Here is a 6,000-nt window from a genome sequence, read left to right on the forward strand (position 1 = left end):
CCCTGTATTTGAGCGTACGTGTGGTTCACGCTTCTTGGTATTCTTTACATACACCTATTGCATATTCATTTGCTTCTACCGCTTAGTTAGTGCATTAAACAGAAGTTCTTTCCATAACCCCACCCTTCGCTGGCAGTCCATCTCTGGTATGCCAGTGTCCATCAAGGGTCTCCAGCGGTCCCCGGTGCCCCTGCAGCCCGGTGCCCCCTGCCCCGGTGTTGGCTCCTCGACCTCATGTCTTGAGCACGCCCACTGTCATTTTGTGCTGCTACTCAAGTAGCTCCTTCTCCATTTAGTGGAACGTCCCATTTTCCCAGCCTGCGAGCCAACGACATCCCGCTTTGCCCCACCTCCAGTCCCTACAGAGCTAGTGTTTCTCTGTTAGGTTTCTGTTCCGTTAGGCCTGGTCTTGCTGCCTTATGCCAAGGGCTTTCTACAAGATTTTTGTTCCTCCTATCAACGGGAAGCAAGAGAGAGGGCAACAGGCAAAAACGATGGCAGAGCGAGAGACCGCGGGGAACACAGGGGCTTGGAGGAAGAAAGAGAGGAATGAGGAGCCCCGCGGAGAGACGGAGGACAGGAAAAAAGAAAATAAAAAGAGAGAAAAAAAAACGGGGCGGCACAAAGGCTCAGAACGTGAACGAGGACGGGAACAGTGCCGTACGGAATGAAGAAAGCCGGCAACGCCGAGCACGACAAAGGCACAGAGAGAGAGACGGCGAAGGGAGGGAGGAAGGAAAGAGACAGAGCAGCACATACAGACACAGAGAGGAAACTAATGGCAGGGAAAAGAACGGGCCAGAGAAAGCGTGGGGAAAAAGGAGACGGAGGGGCAGGGAGGCACCAGGACACACAAGCCGGGGACGAGGCCCCGAGGGCCAGGGACTCACAGCGGCTCTCGCTTTCGGTGGCTGCCAGGAGGCTTCTAACAGCTCAGACGCTCCCGTCTCCTTCTCTCCTCCCTTCCTCTCCGGTAACTCGGGGCGCTCGGCCGTCCTCAGCCTAGGAGAACACGGTGGGGTGTCAGGGCTCCTACGAGACGAGGCTTCGGGGACATGGAGCCTCGCTGGCTCGCTCGCCAGGCAGCCGTCCCGCTCCAGGATACGCGCACGGACCCTGCCGCGCACGTTGGCCCCCGGCCCGCCGCACGCCGCGCAGAGGGAGCCTTCGCCACCCGGAGAGAGGGGCTCGCTCTCTCGCCCGCCGCAGGAAGCGGACGTTGGGCCGACGGCCCCGCATTTCTTCCTCTTTACCTCTCCCCAACCTCTCTGGCTCCAGCAGCAGCAGCCCCCGCCCACGCACGGGACGTGCTCCCCTGTCCCTGCTCCCGCCACGCTGCCAGACGAGCCTCGCCAGCCCGAGGCGGGCGCAGCCAACGGCATCCCCCGGGCTGGGAGCGAACGGCCACATCCTCAGCGCGGCCTCTGGGAGAGGGAGAGAAGAAGCAGCGGCCGTTAGCACCGTAGCTCACCCCTGCCCCAGCCTGCTCCTTCCGCAGGGGCCACCGGAGAGGTGCCGAGGGCCGGCTTGCCGCCTTCACGACGGGGCTTGGGAGCGGCCCAGGAACACGGGACGGGCTCGCAGGAGCTGCCGGAGCTGGGAGCGGCTGCACGGGGCGAGCGGGGCCGCGGGAGGAGGCTCGGGGGGAGCTCTGGCGAGCTGGGGACGCACCCGGCATCTGCCCCCGGCCGGCTGTCGCCTCCTGCTCCTCTGCCGCACGCTGGGGACGGAGGACGGCGCCGCGTCTCCCACCTGGGCGCTGCTCCCCAGGTTCCATTCCCCGCCTGGGCTGGGGGGTCTGCTGAGCATCGGGCGTTCACAGCTCCCCCTCAGAAACACAGAAATTCCAAATTAGAGTTCAGCCTCTGAAAAAAATAGAGCAGGAGAAAGCAGAGGAATTAGTCAGAAGAAGGGACAGGAGAGCAGCTGAGCTAACGGAGGATTCGAGGGAAACGGGCCACCCCAAAACACAAGGCATCCTCAAAAAACCAGAGCAACTGCAGCAACGCCAGACAGCATTAAGACAAACTGACACCGTTTAGGACACGCTCAGCATAAAAGCAAACACATCCACCGGTGCAGGAAAGCATCTCGCCCCTTCCCCACAGCACCGCCACAGGACACAGCCCTGTGAGGCCACGGGATGGGCTCGTACTGAAACGGAGAAATAAGCTTGACAGCAGAGTCAATTACACCGTTAAGCAGGCAATGTTTCTTTCATCTGCACTGGGGAGCTCTGGGGGTCGTCCTCTGCAAGTGCTCCCACGACTGGATGCTCTTGCATTGCTTATAATCACACAGTTGCTACATATTAATTACAATTGTTTTAAATTTTGAACATACAATATATCTAACCTAAGAAATAATTGATGAAGTTAGTTATAAATGTTTAGTTTCTCACTGACAACACATCTATTAGTTAAATATAAACTAAGCTCTCAGCTTCTAAACAATGTGTTATTAAATCTTCTGTCTCCCTCTTGTCATGCAGAAGGATCTAAAAGGTGAAAAATATCCCCTCATCGTGCAGGCGGTCAGAAAGCATTTACCCCACGTGAACCGGTTAATGAAGGGTACATCTTCTATAACTTCATCGCAGTATACATTAACTTGGTAGCTTCTCTTGAATTCCCCCCTTTTCAATACACTTGCAAACTCTTTGGCAGTATAAGTCTATGAAATATTATCCTCTCGCGTTGTGGTACAGCACAATTATTTGTTACCCACTAGCAGTACCAAACAGAACACTGTAGCGTAATGTAAGTAAAAACGACTAGCATCAAAATCAGAGTCCTAAGATCAATGCTGACAGAACTGCGAAGCCGCAGCTCCTGCCGGTTCTGGCGTTGGTTTCTGGCACTTCTGACCGCTTCGGGTCAAACGGCGCCTCTTCCCCGGCCCGTGCGCTGCAGTACCCGAGTTTCGCACAAGGGCGGCAGCACTGAGACCGCCGCGGCAGCCCCGGGCGAGCGTCGTGGCCGCGTTTCGCGGGAAACCCCGCAAAATAAACTCCAGAAAACAAACGCAACGAAACAAAAACGCACACAGAGAGCCGCGGAACGAAAGCCGCGCGTACAGGACACAGAACCCGCCGGGCCTCGCCCCCGAGCTCCCGCCGAAGCGGCGCCCGACCCGCCACGCCACCGAGCCTGCCACCGCGCCTTAGCTCTGGTTTGAAACGTCTCCCCCCGACTAACGGGGGCTGCGCCGCTCCCGGAGCGACTGCTGTCCCGGAGGGGACACACGGCTCCAGACCGAAAGCCTTCGGCGCACCTGCCCTCGGGTCACACACCTCCCACCGGCTTCGCCAACTCGGCCGTAAGGGCAGGGGGGAAACTGAAACCGAACGCCTCCTCACCGCGCCGGCCCAATCCCACTCCCCCCGTTCCAACGGCACGGTCACCCTCGCCGCGGCCGCACTCACCTGCCGCCTCTTTCAGCCGCTCCGTTCCCCTCGCACTCTCCCACCGTCCCGCCGGGCTCCGCGGGCACCGACACCCGCCGCGCCCGGAGACCTCCGCGGCGGGAGGCCCCCTCTGCCTTTCTGTCGCCTCCTTCCTTTCTGCCGCCTCCGGGGACCTCACGAAGGGCTACCCTGAGCCGACTGCCTCCAGGTCCCCGGGTACCGTTGCAGCAACCGCTCCACAGCCGCCCCGACCCCCGTTCCCGTAATTCCCGGTACCCCACCCCGAGACACCACGGACCCGCTCGCCAGGACCCGCGCTGATTGCTGCTTTCCACCCCCACCACGCTGTCCTCCTATTGGATGCTCCGTCCGGCGCCCAGAGGCCCGCAACGCCCGCCCCTTCCGGCAAAATGATAGCCTGCCTAGGCACGTCAATCACCATTTTCTCCGCCTATCAGAGCTCGCAGTGGAGGGCAGGCGCAGTAGGGAGAGAGCAGCACCCGCCCCTTTCCGCAACACGATTGGCTGCCGAAGACAAGTCAATCATCATTCTCTTGGCCCATCAGTACTCGCAGTTTGCTCATGCGCAGTACGGAGCCTCCGACACCCGCCCCTCCGGCAATCTGATTGGCGGACAGAATGGCAATTGACGTGCCTTGGCATCCTATCAGCGATCCGCCCCCCCCCCAGCCTTCTCGCGCCATCTGATTGGCCCGCTCTGCACCCCTCACACCCGTCTGCTCTCCGCCCTGCGGGCCCCCCCGGCCCTTTGCCCGCGCGGCTTCCATGCAGCCGCGTTTGAAAGGAAACAACAACCGCGCTCCTTTGCTTATGCTGACAAGGGGGGCGGGTGGTCACCTACCCTTAAATTCATTGTGAACAGAGAGAGCCGTAAGGAGCTCCAGCCGGCAGGTTTCTCTCCCTGTGCCCGGGGACTGAGGAGACGCCGCCTCCTCCTGCTGCCGCCTCGCCCGTTCCCCTCGCAGCGGGGCCGCCCCGGGAGAGCCGGGCGCCTCTTTTTTTCCCGCGGCGCTCGTCCGACCGCTGCCCCCCCTTTCTGACGGGCGACGACCTCGGTCGCAGCGGCAGCGCCCCCCTCTTACCCGCGGGCCAACGGGCACCGGGCGCCGCTCCCCAGCTGCAGTTCCGGGCTGTGCCACCAGACGCAGCACCGAGCGCGGTCACGCAGCGCCCCGGGCCCCGCAGCGCGGGCGCTTTTCTTGACCCGTGGGCAGCCCGAGCTCCCGAACGCGCTTTCCCAGAGCCGCGCACATGGCAGACACACTGATAAAAGATAATAGCCCGACATTGCTAAAATGTTTTTTTTTCCTAAAGATGCCTTCTATCCTAATAAAATACATTGCCTCTCCCTGTGCCCCGTGTCTTGTCTGCAGCAGTAACTCGGCTCGCCCGCAGCTGTGGCAGCTCTGCTGCTGCTACAGGGTCAGTTCAGCCCTTACCCTCGGCTGAGCAGCAAGCCGGCAGGCGCTGCTGCTCGTGGCGCTGCGCATCCTTCAAGGAACGGTTCTCAAGACGTATCCTGTGCAACGATGTCCAGAGCCAGGACCCCCGCGGCGGGGAGACAGGAGCACACGGCCGGGCCCGTCCCGGCTCGGGGCTGTTTCCGCAGTCGCTGTGAGTTGATCCCGTGAGCTGGGAAAACCAACTCCCATGCCCCGGCCCGGGCCCTTTGTCCCCGGCTTTCCCAGGGCAAGCGCAGCGGGCTGGGTCACACCAACTGTTCTCTGCTGGCACCACCCAGCCGGGTCACCTGTGTCTGCGGTTGTGGGGACACCACGGGCTCCCTGGAAAACGGACATCACAGCACTGAGAGGGGGGCGTTCAGGGAGCCTCTGCGCTTTTGGGTTGGTGTTGTTTGGGTTTTTTTCCTTTTGCTGTTTTGATCGTTAGCTTCTTGTTGCTGGTTGGTTTGTTTTTAAGCTGTTACTCTATATAGCTCATCATGGTGCTTATAGAGCATGGGTAAATCTACCCTGCTTCCTCACAGAGACAACCATCTCGCTTTACAACAGGTGATTGAATCTGCTATAGAAAAGTTCAACCACCTCCTGTACAGCAAAGGATAAAAGAAAGTATGGATTTTTTTGTTGCATCTAATCCACAATGCAAGTACCCATTAACAATACATTAGCAGTGGGTTCCTTCAATAATTCACAGTGAAGGTAGTTCCTGGCACGATTGTATTAGCGTTCTTACTATTTTTACGGAGAAACACAGGCCACAGCTGATTTTGCCCACGTGCAGCGCAGTGATCACACGGGTGCGGTGAACCGGGTGGAAGGCCCTAGAAAAGGAAAATCAGCCTCCGGTGTGCAGGGCCAAAACAGAAATCCTTTTCAAACTGTGCCATTTTAAAAAGCTACCAGGGTATAAAGCAGAAAAAAGAGCAGTGGATGTGTATAATGACACAATTAGATGGTTCTCCAGTTTCATGATGTGCTCTTTACTAACAGGTGTCTGCTGGAGTGGATACCCTGGACACCAACAAGCGGGGTCCTGGGTGCTGTGCCATGGCGATTCATCCACTGTGGCCGTGGGTGTCAGGCCTGATACAATAGACACAAAACTTGGGA

The sequence above is a fragment of the Patagioenas fasciata genome, unplaced genomic scaffold, assembly GCF_037038585.1.
Source record: "Patagioenas fasciata isolate bPatFas1 unplaced genomic scaffold, bPatFas1.hap1 Unplaced_158, whole genome shotgun sequence".
Lineage (NCBI taxonomy): Eukaryota > Metazoa > Chordata > Aves > Columbiformes > Columbidae > Patagioenas > Patagioenas fasciata.